We start from the raw sequence: 19100 nt of genomic DNA, 5'->3' as shown, positions 1-19100 counted from the left end.
ACAAGAAAGATGCCAACAATGTGCCAATGTTTTGCAGTTCCTTTTAAACCAGAACCAAGCTGATAGCTAGATGAATCTAATCAGTATCCTGTTTGATAAGAGCAATAATGTTTAAGTGTATAGCCCCAGAATATTCTAACCAAAATATTATCCTAAATATAATTTACACAAATATTGCCCTGTTGGAATTAATAAAATTAAACTCTACATCAAATGGGATAATATTTTTGTAAATAATATTTAGGACTTAATATTTCTGTCAGATGTTATCTGTGCTAAAAATATTCTAACATAGAACGTTTAGGGCATTCAGTGGATCCAGCCCTTCTTGACAGACCTACGATATTATCGTTAATGTAACTTCTGCCTTCAACCAATGTCATGCCACGTACCTCAAGACTCAGACTTCCTCTGTTCCCATTCAATAATTACATGTGGCCTAGAGCAGATGTGGATATCAACTAAATTTCAAAAGCATACTGATGACACTCCAATTGTCGTCTGATTGGATAACAATGTGCCAAGGCCTCTATCTGCCTATTTAGATGAGGGGAAAGTTTCTGTGCATACATTTCTCAAAAACGGAGATTGTGGTTGGGAAAAGAGTGATGACTCTTCCTTAGGAATCATTCTCCCTACTGAGCTGAGAAACACTCCCACACCAAACCAAATAGTGAAAGATCCTAGGGTTTGGTTTGACCCTAAAGTCTCTTTCAGAAAACAGATCATGGCAAAGGCAAAAAATGTAAAAAAGCTTTTGTTTTTTGGAAGGGTCTTACCTTTATTGCAATTGAACTACAAAAACAAACCTATAAGACTTGTGTTGTCGTGCCTAGACTATCGCAGTTGAGTGTACATTAGTGCTCCAGAGAAAGACATTCAGAGATTTCAGAACACCTCAGAACCAAGTGGCTTGACTGCACCTAACACTGCGGATAAAGTAGAAAGCACTGCATTTATTTCCAGTGGGCAAAGGGATGGAATTACAAGATTCACCTTAAAGTAATTTCAAGGAAACAACCCCAAATATCTGAGAAGCCTGACTGTCCTCTATACTCACTGTCAGGTGCTCAGATACCCTAGTGCAACACCAATCAGCAGTATCAAATAGAGTAGGAAGAAATTTGGTGAAGAAACTATTGTAGTTGTAGGACTTCTGCTGGAGAATTCCTTGGACCCTTGAGAACGTTTCACTTACCCGTACACTTACAGGACACTTAAACGTAAGTTAATAAACTGTCACCTTCTTCCGCTTACAGCGCGAAAGCGTAGCTCACACAGATTACTTTGGCAAGTTCTTCTTAACGAATGTTTAATGTTTTAAAAAGCGTCAATATTTTTAAATTGATTATTAAATTGAATTTTTTGTGGAAACCTCTCATTGTTGAATGCTTATTTTGCACAAACCTTAGTAGAACAAAGTACAAACCTCTCCCTGCACCGTGGTCCATGTTCAGAGGCCAGGTTGTGGGTACGTAGGGAACCTCGCTTTTAGACACCATTTTTCCTCCTGCTATTTGGCACTATACCGACCGCCATATTTGCAGGTCGGCGGTATAGTCTTTGTTGCATCCGGGCTATTTTTAGCCCAGATGCAAGCTACGCGCGCAGCAGGCGCGCCGCTGGTGCGCCAAAGGCGCACCTAAGGCAAGCCCATTTGCACCCGTCCGCTCCAGGACAAGCCCAGAGCTCAGTCCCTATGTCACAGGCACCAAAAATGAGGTAAGAATTAAATATGAGGCTGATGCCCTTCATGCCTTAAATACTCTCACTCAGAGTATTTGTGCTAATACTATAGACCCAAGGTACAATGAACACTTATGCCCCATATGGCAATGGGCTCCTCAACAAAACGCGGACCTGCCTATAACCCAGGACACTAATAAAAATCTAATTTTTCTAGTTAACTGTCGTTCTCTAGGGGCTCATAAACATGATATACATTTACTCCTTGAGGAAACCAAACCAATGATCCTCTTTCTGACCGAAACATGGCTTAATGAAGGCTCAGCGCCTGATGTCGTTATGGCACTACCCACCGGGTATAAAATAAACAGACTCAACAGATCTACTAGGGGAGGGGGAATTGCAATAGTTTACAGAAATACGTGCTCTATTAATATGTACCCATTACAGATTACAGGCTGTGAAAGTCCGTTTTTTTCCATCAACATGAGTCCTCATTATACCTTCTCAGGTGTTTTGGTGTACCGCCCTCCGGGCCCCACTGAAAGCTTTTTGCATTCTTTGGCAGAGAATATTGCGGAATTAGTCTGCATTAAATCCAATTTTACATTATTAGGAGATTTCAATATACACGCAGAAGAAGTAGACAATTTAACAACCAAGTCATTGATTGCAGACATGAATGCCTGTGATCTAGTACAGTTGATTAAAGGTCCCACACACAACAAAGGTCACACGATTGATCTTGTCTTCTCAAATGCCTCAGGATTAACACCTTCGGCATCAAACCCCTTGGCTTGGTCGGATCATTTATTGATAAGAATGGAACTGGCCATACCAAAGTATAAGACTATGATCTCTAATACTCCCCCAATGACCAGATGCTGGCATAAACTGAAGGCTGATGACTGGATCAACATACTCAAAAAATCAAATAAACCAATCAATCAAAATAATGTAATTGATCTGTCAAAATCCTGGATTTCTGATAGTTTAGATGTACTCATACCACTTTCTGTTTCTGTTGAAGGACGCTGTAGATGGAACTCTCCTTGGTTTACTTCGGACCTACTTCAACTTAAAAGAGGTTGCCGGAAGTATGAAAGGAAATGGAGAAAATCTCAAGATGAATATTTAAGACAAGAATATAAGAAAGCGATTCGGTTTTACCATACCGAAATAAAAACTGCACAGACTAGATACTACACCTCAAAAATTGAACTAGCGGGCAATTCACCTAAAGAATTTTTTTTGTCCTTAAAGAAATCACTTACCCCCAGAGGATCTGGGACCTGTGGATGCACCTCAGGACCATGTTGATAATCTGGCGGCTTACTTTCAACAAAAAATGTTGGACATTTTCGCGACCTTTCCCAGTATCCCGAATGCGGAAGATAAAGCTACTAAGCAAGAATCGAGGGAATTAGCCACCCTATTTGATTTCTTGCCAATACAAGAAGATATCGTAATGAGACATCTTGGAAATATTAAATCAGGCTCCCCTCTTGATCCAGCAACGCCCCAGATATTATCTATGGGTTGGACAGTGACGGTCCCGGCTATTACGAACCATATTAATTCTTCACTTCACCAGGGTAGTTCCAGAATCATGGAAACAGGCCATCATCAAACCACTTCCGAAGAAACCTAATCTGGATCCAGAACTGTTCAGCAACTATAGACCTATTTCATTGCTGCCCATTTTGTCTAAAATAGCAGAAAAACATGTGCACTCTCAGCTTACCTTTTTTATGGAGGAAAACAAGATCCTGCACCCCACTTAGATGGGCTTCAGACCATTGCATGGAACGGGAACTGCGTTAATCGCTGTCACAGAAGAAGCCAAAAAGCAGCTAGATAGTGGGATAGAAACAGCGGTCATCCTCTTGGACCTAAGTGCGGCCTTTGGCACGGTGGACTTGGATATATTAAAGAATAGGGTACCAGAGATCGGAATTTCTGGATCAGCCTTAGAATGGATTACCTCATTTATCAATGGCAGGTCGTTTCAGGTATTAGATAGATCCCACCTGTCAAAACGCACCATTGGCTGTTGCGGAGTTCCGCAGGGGTCTTCCCTTAGCCCCACACTATTTAATATCTATATGTTGCCTCTGGCTGAAATTGTTCAATCTTTCGGCCTGAAGGTGGTGTCATATGTAGATGATACTCAACTAATTGTCTCATTCACAAAAGACTCGCGGGTATTCGGGGCAACATTTGGGCCCTGTCTCCAAGCAGTTGCTGCTTGGATGACGAAAAGTAAACTAAAACTCAATGATGACAAAACGGAGGTGATGTTCTTCAGGCATCCAACAAAGCCAGTTGTGATCCCAGCAATGATAGATGGTGTGGGTGCTTTGCCCCTCCTAAAGAATTCATTAAAAGTTTGGAGGTCTGGCTGGATCCACATCTTTCAATGTCTCATCACGCAAACAGGATAGCGACAACCTCCTTTGCCCTTCTTAGGATGCTGAGGAAGGCCTTCATGATTCTTGCCTTTGTAGCTAAAAGACTAAGGGGCATATTTATAATCCGTTTGCGCCGAATTTGCGTCGTTTTTTTCGACGCAAATTCGACGCAAAACTAACTCCATATTTATACTTTGGCGTTAGATGCGTCTTGCGCCAAAGTTCATGGAATTAGCGTCATTTTTTTGCGTGAACACCTTCCTTGCGTTAATGATATGCAAGGTATGCGTTCCCGTCTTAAAAAATTACTCCGATGCTATAGCGTCGGATTTATACTCCCGGGCAAAAATGACGCCCGGGAGTGGGCGGGTCTAAAAAACCCGCATTTGCGCCGGATTTTAGCGCCTGGGTCAGGGCAGGTGTTGAGGGACCTGTGGGCTCAGAATGAGCCCAGAGGTGCCCTCCCCTGCCCCCAGGGACACCCCCTGCCACCCTTGCCCACCCCAGGAGGACACCCAAGGATGGAGGGACCCACCCCAGGGACATTAAGGTAAGTCCAGGTAAGTATTTTTTTTTTTTTTGTGGCATAGGGGGGCCTGATTTGTGCCCCCCTACATGCCACTATGCCCAATGACCACGCCCAGGGGACAGAAGTCCCCTGGGCGTGGCCATTGGGCAAGGGGGCATGACTCCTGTCTTTGCTAAGACAGGAGTCATTTCAATGGAGGATGGGCGTCGTAAAAAAATGGCGCAAATCGGGTTAAGACGTTTTTTTTGCCTCAGCCTGACTTGCCCCATTTTTAGACGCCCAAAAGCCATTTTTCCCTACGCCGGCGCTGCCTGGTGTACGTGTTTTTTTTTCACACACACCAGGCAGCGCCGGTCGGCTAACGCCGGCTAACGCCATTCAATAAATACGGCGCCCGCATGGCGCTTCAGAATGGCGTTAGCCGGCGCTAATTTTTTGGGCGCAAAACTGCGTTAGCGCAGTTTTGCGTCAAAAAGTATAAATATGGGCCTAAGGGGCATATTTATACTCCGTTTGCGCCGAATTTGCGTCGTTTTTTTCGACGCAAATTCGACGCAAAACTAAGTCCCTATTTATACTTTGGCGTTAGACGCGTCTAGCGCCAAAGTTCATGGAATTAGCATAATTTTTTTGCGTGAACACCTTCCTTGCGTTAATGATATGCAAGGTAGGCGTTCCCGTCTTAAAAAATGACTCCGATGCTATAGCGTCGGATTTATACTCCCGGGCAAAAATGACGCCCGGGAGTGGGCGGGTCTAAAAAACCTGCATTTGCGCCGGATTTTAGCGCCTGGGTCAGGGCAGGCGTTAAGGGACCTGTGGGCTCAGAATGAGCCCAGAGGTGCCCTCCCCTGCCCCCAGGGACACCCCCTGCCACCCTTGCCCACCCCAGGAGGACACCCAAGGATGGAGGGACCCACCCCAGGGACATTAAGGTAAGTCCAGGTAAGTATATATATTTTTTTTTGTGGCATAGGGGGGCCTGATTTGTGCCCCCCTACATGCCACTATGCCCAATGACCATGCCCAGGGGACAGAAGTCCCCTGGGCATGGCCATTGGGCAAGGGGGCATGACTCCTGTCTTTGCTAAGACAGGAGTCATTTCAATGGGGGATGGGCGTCGTAAAAAAATGGCGCAAATCGGGTTAAGACGTTTTTTTTGCCTCAGCCTGACTTGCCCCATTTTTAGACGCCCAAACGCCATTTTTCCCTACGCCGGCGCTGCCTGGTGTACGTGGTTTTTTTTCACACACACCAGGCAGCGGCGGTCGGCTAACGCCGGCTAACGCCATTCAATAAATACGGCGCCCGCATGGCGCTTCAGAATGGCGTTAGCCGGCGCTAATTTTTTTGGTGCAAAACTGCGTTAGCGCAGTTTTGCGTCAAAAAGTATAAATATGGGCCTAATTGTTCAGGCATTGATTGGTTCTCTGATTGACTACGGAAATGCCTTGTTCATTGGCTCACCAAGCTATGTTATTAAAAGATTGCAGAGGGTGCAGAATGCCTTCGCTCGTCTGCTGCTGGATGTTCCCAAGAAAGAATCCATAAGGGTGGGATTTCCTCGCTACATTGGCTCCCGGTGGCCAAAAGGATACAATTTAAGGCACTTTGCCATGTGTACAGAGCACTGCACAATCAAGGTGCAGAGATGCTAAGGTCCCTAGCTTCCTTCTACTCACCAAATAGATCACTCAGATCCTCCCCAGCATTGCTAGCAGTGATTCCAAAAGTGAAGAAAGCTAGATGGGGTGGAAGATCACTTGTATATCAGGGAGCGAAACTGTGGAATTCTCTCCCTTTTAACATTCGAGCAATGACACAAGAACTCTCCTTTAAGAAGGCTTTAAAAACATGGTTATTTAGAGCTTGATTATTGGGGTACTACTGTGTGATGCTGCTGTTTCGGTTTTGAGCACTGCGAGGCCCCTGGGCAGTCAGGCGCTATATAAATCCATATAACATAACATCATTCAATAAAGAGTTGAAAATACCCTTTCAAAGCAGGCCTTTGATACATAATGGGGCATACTGGGATCTCAACCTTCCTTCCTTTAGGTACTGTGACCCTACAGTGTTACCTGAAAAGCAGTCACATTTGTATCTACCAACGTTCTTTATTACTGCCCTTTGACATTTTGGGACCATTTCACTGAGCAGAACCAATCCTGAATAGCCTTGTAAGTTTGGGAACACCCACAAACTTGTACATTTGTTGTTATTCACAAACTCCAGTCTTACTCTAACCATCCTGGTAATTGAGAGACATTTAATCCAGCCAAGAAATGTAGTAGCGCCCTTTCGAGGATGGGAAGGGGAGCGGAAGATCAGCTGATTTAGAGGAGGTAGATGAAAAGGGAGTACTTCTTGAGGCAAAAGGTTTTCTCGACAGACAAAAAAAAAGGAAAAAGGCCTGCATTTGCAAAGTGGCCTTCATTCTCCCTCTGCGTAACTCCTCACTATGTATAATTAGGTACAGCAGAAATAGCAGCCAGGGGACCTGTTATATGACATTCCCAGTAGCATGCCTAGAAACCTGCACCTGATCCAGCTTTAGTCGTACTACTGGAAATGTAAGTCAAATACAAAAAAATTGTAAACCCCCACCCATACTTAGACATAATTTTACAGCTACAGGTTTACTACCTTCTTTGTGAATTGGATCAATTGTCATATTTCTTCATCAATCCTGTGGAATCAATATGAGTGTATATCACTATCTGTGAAGTAGCCTATGATGGAATGCTTGACATGGTAGGCCCCAAGTAAATTAAGACTCTGGGAACTGCCACTGTAGCATAAACCTGCAGGAACATGTACAGTGTTGGGTGCATCGACATTGAGAGTGTTTGAATGTCTTCAAAACTGAGATACTTCTACAGGATATTGGCAACTGAGCTTCATTTGCATTTGCCAGGACCCACGTTTTGGATGGTTGTGTGTCAGAACCACGCAAGCCATGTTGGCGTGCTGGGGCTGGGAAGATTTTCTCCCTGCTCCAGGTTCAATAACCACAAAAGCGCTGGTGAGACGCCATCACTATTCTCACCTATTGAGGTTGACTCAATCTTTGGACTTGGCAAAGAGTGTAGTAGTCACAATTCAAGGCACCATAAAAATTTAACAGCAAATCAAGCTGCAAACTGGATAAAGTTTCAAATCCTTATTACAATCCCAGAATTAATGCCACATATATGATGCACAAAAGTAAGTAATAAACATCCATTATAACCACAGACTGACTGAAGCATCTGAAAAGATTTAACCTATTAAACATCAAGACTGTTAAATAATCCAAAACAATAATGCAAATTAGCAACAACAGTCTATGCACATTATTATTAGATTTTAAACCAGATGATGGGGACATTGTTAAATCATCAAAATACAGTTTATCATGCAAATTCCAGGTTTTAAGATTCAGGGCTGGGCCATTCTTATCACTAAGACAAATATGAACTTGCTTGTGTGGGAACAGCTAACACAAGCGGGCAAAAGCTAAAATAAAAGAAAGACAAAAATAATTTGAAAAATGATCTTATTAGGACAACTCGCTATAAAAATACGCTGGTGTAAGTACCTAACTGAAAGGGAAACAAGAAACCACATTTAATTATACCTCTTCTCATGGGACAGCAGACATTTGTGTTTCATCGGTAAGAGCAGTCGCTTCTTCCAGTGTCAGTTGACAGCAGCATCAGGACAGTGCAGAACACGAGCTGCACATAGGACGGATCAACAGTTCAGAATTAGTTGGCTATATTAGTACTGAACCGCACATCAGAAAAGGGCAATTAAGACTAAGATGAGAAAACTCATCCGAGAACTTAAAGAAATGCAGAGTGTGACAGCAGACTCATACAGGGTTCTGGACAGCTTCAAGGCAGGACTGACCTCTGATTTCCTAAGTTCCTCACTAATTTAGAAGTATGCACGATCCAGTCATTGGTCCTTCAGGTGGATGCAGTCCAAACGTCAGGTTTATTGCCCAATGGCTGTTGATGGCACCATCGAATTTGCAACTATTCCAAATCTTCTCATCAAAAATGCATTGTCATTTGAATGATTTCACACAGTTCGGACAGAATATTACATTCTCTAGTTATTGGTTACTGGAGAACTTTCTCTCACAAAACTAAAGCTGTTTCACATAAGAATCACGAGTTTCCTGTCTTGTTCGACAACTAGAACAAATAATGCAACATTGTTAATTCTGAAACATGTTTCTTGCCTTCAATACAATAGGACATTCAACATCACATTAACAGCCTAGGAAAATAATTCTGGTGAGAAGGGGCAGAATAAACAAGTTATTTTCCACTGCTGCTGCAAAATAAATCTTCCAGGCCTAGTCAAGCTAAGAAGTCTTAATACACTTTAATACATTAATAAACCTATTGTGCACCTTACAATTCCAATCAAATATGCAAAGCAAAATATTTAATTGCAAACATTATTTGTAACATGTTAAAACTAATTTAACCGCACAGTTATTTTTCTACATGCATGTAACTTGCATTAATTACATTCCATTTAATTCAATATAAGTACAATTAATTCTTATTCATTTAATATTTTCATTCTTAATCTTCATTTTAATAAGAACACTCTTAATGTTGATTCACATTAGTACTTCATTTCATATGAATGCAAAACTCTCATGTTAAAACATTGGGCCAGATTTAAGAAGGCCTTAACACCACCTTGTGGCATATTAGCTTCAATTTTTTGACACTAATATGGGGGTAAGGTGGCAAAAACACTGGGCCATATTTACAAAGTGGCGCAATGCATTCCATGCATTGCGCCACATTGTAAACCCCTGCGCCACATTATGCTTGTGTCAGGCATAATGTATGCAAGGGAGGCATTCTGGCGTTAGGAGGCCTAAAAAATGGCTACAGTGGAATCTATGGCAGACGTTAAAATGAGGCTCCTATTGTTTTAAATGATCCTCTTGTCACTTTGCGGGATTAGTGCCAATGTTTTTGACGCTTATCTTGCCAAGCGCCAAACTAGTGTGAAATGTATGATGCTAGTTCCCTAACGTGCGTCATGGTGCCTGTATTATAAATATGGTGAACACATGATGGCATTAGGAGGGCGCAATGGGTCTCAAGAAAAGTGGCACATCATTGCATGATGTGCCTTTTTTCATAAATTTGCCCTATAGTGTTTAATACAAATGGCGGCCACATGGTCCAGCATTATTCAAAACTTGCACATTTTACAACTTTTGTTATTTTCTTAGTTAGGCCTTTAAATGTAGGTTAATTAATCACCATATGCTAACTTCCATGCCACCAAGATATTACTAACATTTGTTCTCTCTCAGTCCCTCTTCTGACAGAAATCTATGCCATCACAAAATAACTTTTCTCATTTACAATGAGAGAAAAAATCAAAACCTTGCAGTTTAATAATGCATAGATCTAGGTTTGCGAAAATTGTCAATTCTCTTCATCGTCTGATAATATATGCTTTTCATATTCCCCATTTCCATTTCTTCCCTCCCTTGTTTATTCTTTACTCTATTCCTTTCTCAGAAATTGTAAGCTTTGTAAAATCCAAGCGCAAAACTTATGCACACTGTCACAATCAATAAAGGTTTCAGGATCATTCTCACAAAACCACTTTCCAAGTTACCAAACCAAGATCCTACTCGAGAATCCTTCACCTATTGTCTCTGAGACATTTGTCTCTTTTAAGTCATTTAGGTCATTTTTCAGACTCGTCAAATTAGATAAGGATCGCCTTATCTCCCTCCTGTTAACAGGAATGTAAGTGCAGCAGTGCTGTGACTTTAAAACTCAGCAGACTCTGGCCTTATTTGTTAAAAGGATGTCTTACGCAAGGCTATTCTGAAGAATCATAGACCTTGCCACAACCATTTCTGTATTCATCAGGAGCATTGCACCTGAAAAATAGTTGACATCTTATTAACAATCATTGATAACTTCCTTATCTTTAAGCCATCCAAGATCACACCGATTTATGGAATAAAAGCTCCAAAAATATCTCCTCTAATCTCTGAACTACTTGCTCCGCATTTAAGTCGCATTTTAAATAGATATGTGGGTCGTAATTCTGTGGGCGGTGTTCTGCTGGCGTGGCGGTGGAGGTTGACCAGTCTCCACTTTTCCGCCGACCGCCAGTGTGGCTGCTGGCGGTTTCCTGGCGGAACGCTCCCAGCGGTCGGAATGCGCACAGCGGCATACCGCCGCGGTCGGCGGTCTTCACCGCGGCGGTAACTCGGCGGTCTCGCGAAAAGACCGCCAAGGTCAGAATGAGGGCCTATGTGTTTTAAGAGGACAGTGAACTTTGTGTGTATGGCTTGCAGGGATCCAGTTCAGAAGACCAGCACACCTCACAGCTGTTGTTGTCACCAAGATAACTTGTAACAGTCCTTTCCACCTTGGCTCTATCAAGTCTTTCTCACATGCTTTTGGATTAAAACCCAATCACCAGCTTTCAAGCAGTGACACTGCTCTTGGGACATTTTAACTGTTGCTGCTTCAACTTGATGAGACAAAGAGCGACTACATCAGCCAGACCTTTGCAATAATCCAACATTGTCATCAGTTATGTTCACAAGTGCATTTGCAGGTACTGCTGGTAGCCTCATTGCACAATCCAAAGAATCTCATGGGGAGGCAGACCTGTCTTCCTCTCAGGGGTGCTGAAAGCGGCAATGCATCAGGCCATTTCAATGCTGTAGAGGCACAAACTTTTGCCAATCGAGCTTTCAATGTTCCATTCATTTGTTCCACCAATCCAGATGCCTCTGGTCTGTAACTGCAGTGCAAATTTTGCATAATGCTCAGTGCTGCACATAACAACTGTATAATCTCATTTTTTAAATAAGTTAGTCGATCTGCTTCCAAAGAAGTCAGGAACCCATACATAGGTATCAGTTACCTGAGCAGCAGCTTAGCTACAGTGAGACTATCATTCCTAAGTGTTGGATAAGCCTCAACCCAATGGAAGAACACACATATAATGACCAATACATACTTCAATCATTTACAGGAAGGCATCTCAATAAAATTAAGTTGCATTCTGTTAAATGGACCTCCTGATCTACCTATGTGGCTAAAATAAACCACTGTACGTTTCCCTACATTCATCTGTTGGCATGTAACACATCTGTGACAAACTGCTTCTGCAATGACTCTAAATCTGAGGGTTGTATCATGTCTGCTTGAAAGTGAGAATCATTGCATCTCTGCCAAGATGAACCTGACCATGATTATATCTAGGCATCGAATTCAACAAACAATCTGGCAACACAATCTTCCCTTCATTTGAAATCCAAACATCATCTCCCTCTCTTTGAACACAACCTGCTTTTATACAACTTTTGTGTTCTTCCTCTGTTGCTTCTTCCTGCAAACTCTTGATTTCATCCTCACTGACATCAAGAAATTTTGATTTGTCCCATTGGTGTCACTTCCACTACTCCACTCTTCATAGAAGGTGACGCAATGGAGTGCACAATACCTGGCAATTTGGTCCGCATAGGCATTGCCCAACGATACATAGTGATTCGATGTTTGATGGGCTAGACACTTAACAACCGCAATCTTCTCAGGTAACTGTAAAGCATTTAACAAATTGTGAATTCTTTCACCATTCTGAATGAGTGATCCTGATGAGGTCATGAAGCCTTAATGGTGCCATAACTGCCTGAGTCATGCACAACTCCAAATCCGGATTCACTATCTGTGAATATTGTCACTTTGAGCTGCTCTGATACATAGCATGCTCTTGTAAGAGCAACCAAACTCAGTTACTGGGCTTTCTCCTCACTATAGGTAGGACTCAAATGCTGTGAAAGCCTTTTGCACAAACAGCTACTTTACCGGCTATGGCTTTCTCACAAACGCAAGTAAGATTTGACCTGCAAATCTCACTCTGATTAGTACGGATTCTCCTTGTGCACTCAGGGTTTACTTGATACCAACCAACACATGCACTCAGGGAATTTACTGCCATTGTCAGCAGCACTCAGTTGACCAACACCTTCCCTGCAGAAAATAAATTAACCAAGTGTCTCCATACACTTGTACAATGCTCCAGAGTCTTAGTCCTCTCAGGACCCAAAAACATCAACAACCATGTGGGCAATTTTTTAGCATAAAGCACAACATTTACTTGGAGTATGCCAATTCACCATTCTCATACTTGGAGTACACAAAATCCCTACTAAATTACCTACTAACTTCAGACATCACACTTCACCACAATCCAGCCAAAGCATTGCAAACAAAAACCCTACTCAAAAACATATTGTAGACTTGTAACACAATTTTAGCAACTCTTGCACTGCACCAAGAAGAACTCAGAATGTGGGCAAATTTTGACTCTCTTCCTCAAAACCATCCTCTGCTACCAAAACTGTTGGTGCTCTGGGGCCAGGAAGATTTTCTCTGCGCTTAGGATTTAATAACCACAAATGCGCAGGTGAGACACCATCACTATTCTCATCTATTGAGGTTGACTCCATCTTTGGACTTGGAGAAGAGTGTAGTAGTCAGAATCATTCAATCACAAATCAATGACATTATACCATAAACAATTCTAGACACCATAACAATTTAACACCAAATCAAACTCCAAACTGGATAAAGTTTAAAATCTTTATTATAATCCCAGAATTAATGTCATATATATGATGCACAAAAATAAGTTATGAACATACATTATAACCATAGACTGACTGAAGCAGCTGAAAAGATTTAACCTACTAACCATCAACACTGTTAAATACTCCAAAAGAATAATCGTGGTCATTACAACATTGGCGGTAAAAGGCGCTTACTGCCATGCAGAAGACCGCCAACACACCGCCGCGGCCGCGGAATTCCGCCACACCTATTATGACCCACATCTCGGAATCCGGCAAAAGTCAGACACCCACACAAGTCCGCCACACCAAAGGTCAGTGATAAACTGGTGAAAACAAAACCTCCACCGTCACGCCAACAGAAATACGCCCACACTATCACGATACACGAATCCACGCGGCGGTCTTTCAACCGCAGTATTCGATTGGCGGTACACACCGCCGCGCTCAAAATACACACACTCTTAAAAAACACAGCCACATTGGACAATTCAAAATACACACACCTGAGACACATACACACACCACTCCCACACACCCATTACAATATAAAACACACACCCACATCACCCACAAACCCCCACGGCAAAAAATTCCGAAAGAAGGCCAGAGAGAGACACCACCAGCAAGAACAACAGCATCCACAGGCACACAACACCATCACCCACACAACTTCCATGCACCTCACACAACACACCACTACATATCACCACACTTATCACCACACACCCCACCCCACATATCACCTACACCACCCCATGGCACGGCAAAGACACACCAGGTTCTCGGAGGAGGAGCTCAGGGTCATGGTGGAGGAAATCGTCCGGGTAGAGCCACAGCTATTCGGATCACAGGTGCAGCACACCTCCATAGCTAGGAAGATGGAGCTATGGCGAAGAATAGTCGACAGGGTCAACGCAGTGGGACAGCACCCAAGAAATCGGGAGGACATCAGGAAGAGGCGGAATGACCTACGGGGGAAGGTGCGTTCCGTGGTCTGAAGACACCACCTGGCGGTTCAGCGGACTGGCGGCGGACCCCCACCTCCTCCCCCACAACTAACAACATGGGAGGAGCAGGTCTTGGCGATTCTGCATCCTGAGGGCCTTGCAGGAGTAGGTGGAGGAATGGACTCCGGTAAGTCAAAGCTTTACTATTACATCCCCCACCCTACCTGCATGCTATCACATACCCCCACCCTCACCCTCACCCCCAGCACCCCAACTCCTCACAAATGTCCCAACATCACAAACCACACATCCCAACACCAAGCCCTGCATGCAACAACAAAGCATGGACACCCATCACCAAAGCATGCCCACTGCACATACCCATACACCCCCCTAAACCATCATCACACAAGCTCCCACACAGGAATGTTAGCACTGGGGTACATGGTCACCCACCCATTGCACACCATTACACACACACAGATTTAATAAACATCCTTTTATACCCCTGCAGGACCCCTACCCAACGTCACCGGACAGGAGGGTCCACACATGTCCACACCACCAACAGAAGAGGCCCACAGTAATGACAGAACCTCTGTCCAACTGGATCTAGATGACCAGCCCGGACCATCGGGGACCTCTGGACAGTCGATTCCCCTCACACAGGCACAGGCCACCACAGACCTTCCCCCCTCTGCAAACACCAGCACAGCACCCACCCAGCGGGCCCATACCTCCGTCCCCAGGACACATCAATCAGCTGTGTGTCCACCACTACAGGGAATTCCTCACTGGGGTCAGTAGCCATGACAGGTTGGGGTAACCAGAGTCACCTGCAAATGGTGAGGGGCAACTGTTAGACACACACTAACCTGGAGGGATAACCCCAGACCCAGACAACCATTCCCACTGACTTGCTTCCAGGTGCTCACCTAAGAGCCACACACGGTGCCTCTGGAGTTGACCCATCACATAAGGGATGCTGACGTCATGGTCAGGGATCTTGTGTTGGCCTCGCCCATACCGTGTGGTCCCAGTGTTTCACGGACTTTCTTTGTGCTGTACCTGGACAACTATGCCTGGTATATATTTTTTACATGGTGTATATATATATTTCTGCCTACTTGTTTGTAATATATTCCGATGGTTACACTCATTTTCTTTGGTCTTTGCATTCTTCCGAAGGGGATTTGGGGGGGTGTAACTGTGATGTATTGATATGCATTAGTGTGTGTGTTGTAGTGGGTAAGGGTGGGGGTGGGGGTGTTGCGTGTGGGTGTCCCTGTTTTTTGCCTCCCCCCTCCCCTGTGTCATAGGTGCAGTACTCACCGTGGTCTTCGCCGCTGGCATTCATGCTCCTGGTAGAGGAGCAGGAAGACTATCGCAGGTAGGATTTGGAGTTCCGGTTCCATGGTGTCCTCGTTCCTCATGGAGTGTGTAGAGGTGAGCGTTTTCCCTTCGAAATTCCTGTTTCCACCGTGTTTTTATCCGCGGTGTATCCGCCCCGGAAAACGTGGCGGATTGGCCTGTCATAATAGTGTGGGTGGTACATTGTCTTCCGCCTGTCTGTTGGCGGTGACCGCCGCGCTGTTTGTTTGTACCGCCGTGGCGGTCGGAGTGTTAAAGTGGCTGTCTTTCTTGGTGGTTTCCGCCACGGTCGTAATTGCTATTTTTTTACCGCCGGCCTATTGGCGGTCTTACCGCCGCTTTAACACCGTCCGCCAGGGTTGTAATGACCGCCAATGTAAATTAGCAACAACACAATATGCACATTATTATTAAATTTCAAAGCATATGATGGTGATATCAGTAAATCATCAAAATACAGTTTAACATACAAATTTCGGCACTGCCTCAGGTCTACATTCCATTGTTTCTGTGAGGCAGTACCAATTGCAATGGATGTTGCATTGGTAAGCCCACAGAAACACCCATTGCATGTCCCTCTGCCACAGAAATCTGTGTTGGGTGGGAGCCATGTATACAGTGTGGTGTTAAGACACCCCAAGTGGCTTTATGCCATCCTTGAAAATTAGTGAAAGGGCACACTGACTGCACAAGAATGAAGTGACTGATAGCTATGTGAACAAGCAAGTGGAACCTGAGTATCCCAAGCATGGCATTTGACAGTTAGCATGCAAGTGTTGTGATAGCTAACAGCAATCACAACGCAAGTGACTGGGCCTAGCAAGGACGGTAGCAACAGGAAAACCATTGGCATTACAGATAAATGATGCGTGTGTGAGAATGTCAGGGACAGTCATGAGTGTCTAAGTCACACAATCTAGATGTAGGGAGAAGTGCAAATACAGCAACATAATGACAATGCAAGTCACATTACTTAAAAATATAGAGGCATGCTGTTTGAATCCCTGTTTTGGTATGTGTATCCATGCACATCAAGACTGTCATCTGCGTTGCTGAAATACGTCTGGAGTTGGAGATGTGACACTATTACCAACCTGGCAGGAACTTGACAATAGGGGATACACATAGTCACACATGTAAACTAACTATAACTTGCAAAAGCATGTGTCTAACATGACCTGTGCATACATGCTACCACCTACACTATAAATCAGAATGGGGACTATATATTAGGAGATTAAAATTATATATTGAACTATAAAACTAAGCCTAAAAATCCTAAACTAATTAAACTACCTAAACTAACCTAAACCAGACACGGCTCACTTCGCTCTAAAGGAGCGGGGTGGGTGCAGCGTGTGGGGGTGACCTAAAATGTAATTACATTTCAAATAAAATAAAAAACACTTACCTTTTCGACGCTGTCCTGCGCTGTGCTCCTCTTCCCTGCTGGCTGCACGCAGGCACAGGCTCCCAGCCTGCCCTGCGGCCAAACCTATTACGAACACTATGGTCCAAAAGGGGGAAGTGTATGCCTTCACTCCAACGGCAAAAATAAATAGTAACAAAATAAGGAACCACATATATTCAGTCTGGTATCCTTAGGATTGTTTAATATCACATCTATTTATTGAATCATCCATTTTAATTTTCAAATTTACTTCATGGATTCATTATCATTGTTAGTAAGTCATAGGTGCTCCTAATCAAAAAAGTGAAGGTGAGTATTGTGATACACAAGGAAAGTGCTGGTGTTATGTATAATATATACAAAGATATACAAAAAGTGTGGTTAAAAATTGAACATGAACTTCCAGTAGGCTCCTTCAATCCAGGAGTCTCAAAGTCAATGAATTATGAAACATCAAGCCACATATAATTTATGTCGACGTTTCGACCCTGGGAACAGATATCAATCAGCAATGGGTCATCATCAGGACTGGGAATTTCTTTATAATGATAGCACCTATCATATCCGATGTATCTAGTTCACTTATTGCAGTTATCTCACAAGTGAAGGTAACCAGAACCATTGGTCGTCATCCTATCATATCCGATGTGTCTAGTTCACTTATTACATTTATCTCACAAGTGACAGTAACCAGAACCATTGGTCATCATCGATAATTAATGGCATTAACCCACGTGTCGTATAGTGGTAATCTTATTGGAAAAGGAATCACCGTATCATGGGAGTCTGTAGCATATATGGATGACTCCACATCAACCGCCACACTTTCTTTTACAAGCCGTTCTGGAAGGTGTAATGGTACGCCTGCATTAATTCTTTCAGGCCGTAGCGGACGCGACGAATCAGCAACCTTGGGCCAAACCTGACGCCCCTCAGAGCAGTGTCAGGATTAGCTGGGAGCGCTCTAACTGGGCGCTCCCAGGCAAACTGGGATCCTGTGCAGGCTCTCTCCAGCCCGGCAACTGTGTTGCTGGGCTGCAGAGAGCCTACCGCGCATGTGTGTTTGGCCTGCTGGATACGGCAGCCCAAACATACATGCACAGTGATGGGGAGTGCTGAGCACTCCCCCTCACAGCTCCTTATCCCAGATGCCCGACCCCTTTCACAAGGAGGGGATAATAAACATAGTGAATGTTTTGCAGCTTCTGCTGCTTGTGGGGGGTAATGCTCCTCCGCCCTAAAGGAGGAGCCGCCTCTGACCTAAACTACACTATCTTAGTCTAATTTAAACACTACATGATAAACATAAACCCTCCACCCCTCTTAATATAAATCTAATGACAAAGACAACAGTTACTAAAGCTAAACATTGACTAATTAAATATATGGCCTGAGAATTTTTTTTATTTTTATTTTACATATACCCAAACATCACCCCCTCCCCAACAAAAAAAAGAGATACCCTACACCCCCAGCCCAAAGATGAATTATCACTAAGTACTACAAACTAACTTACACTATGCTAACTTAACAAACCCTAGCTAACTAAATATCACAACTATATACATGCACATTACAAGATGGGAGGGACTGAGTTTGTGTCCACATGTCCCCTCAGCACTTCATAATATGTGCTTTAGGTTCTCATAGATGTGTCTAAATCTGGCCATTCTGGTGCTCGAACCGGGCAATACAGTACTTCTGGTCTGCCAACTCCGTATGAAACTCCTGCATGTAGGGGGGCTCTACGTAGGTATGTGCTACAGTTGTAGATGTCACTGAACCAGTTGATGGAGCTGAGGTTGAAGGTCCTGCCCCAGGAGAAGTGACACTGCCTGTAGCCACAGGCCTTGCTGCAGCATAGGTGGTGGTGGTGGATGCCTCCATTGCTGGCCCCCTTGAGGGAAGGCCTTCTAGGCCCCCGAGGCATGCTTCTGGTTGTACCTCCCCTGCATCCTCCTGTACCCCTTGGCAACTTGTCTGATGTGGCGGTACCTCTCTGCCCTCTTTGTAAATTCTCACCTCTGGGGTGCATTCATGTTTGCAGCTGCAGCATGAAGTGGACACATCAGTCAATTGTATTCTTTGGCAAATGAACAACACACTTGCAATGGA

This window comes from Pleurodeles waltl, chromosome 3_1 (assembly GCF_031143425.1).
Source record: "Pleurodeles waltl isolate 20211129_DDA chromosome 3_1, aPleWal1.hap1.20221129, whole genome shotgun sequence".
NCBI classification, from domain to species: Eukaryota; Metazoa; Chordata; class Amphibia; order Caudata; family Salamandridae; genus Pleurodeles; species Pleurodeles waltl.
The sequence above is the reverse complement of the archived record's forward strand: the minus strand, read 5'-3'. Positions refer to the sequence as shown.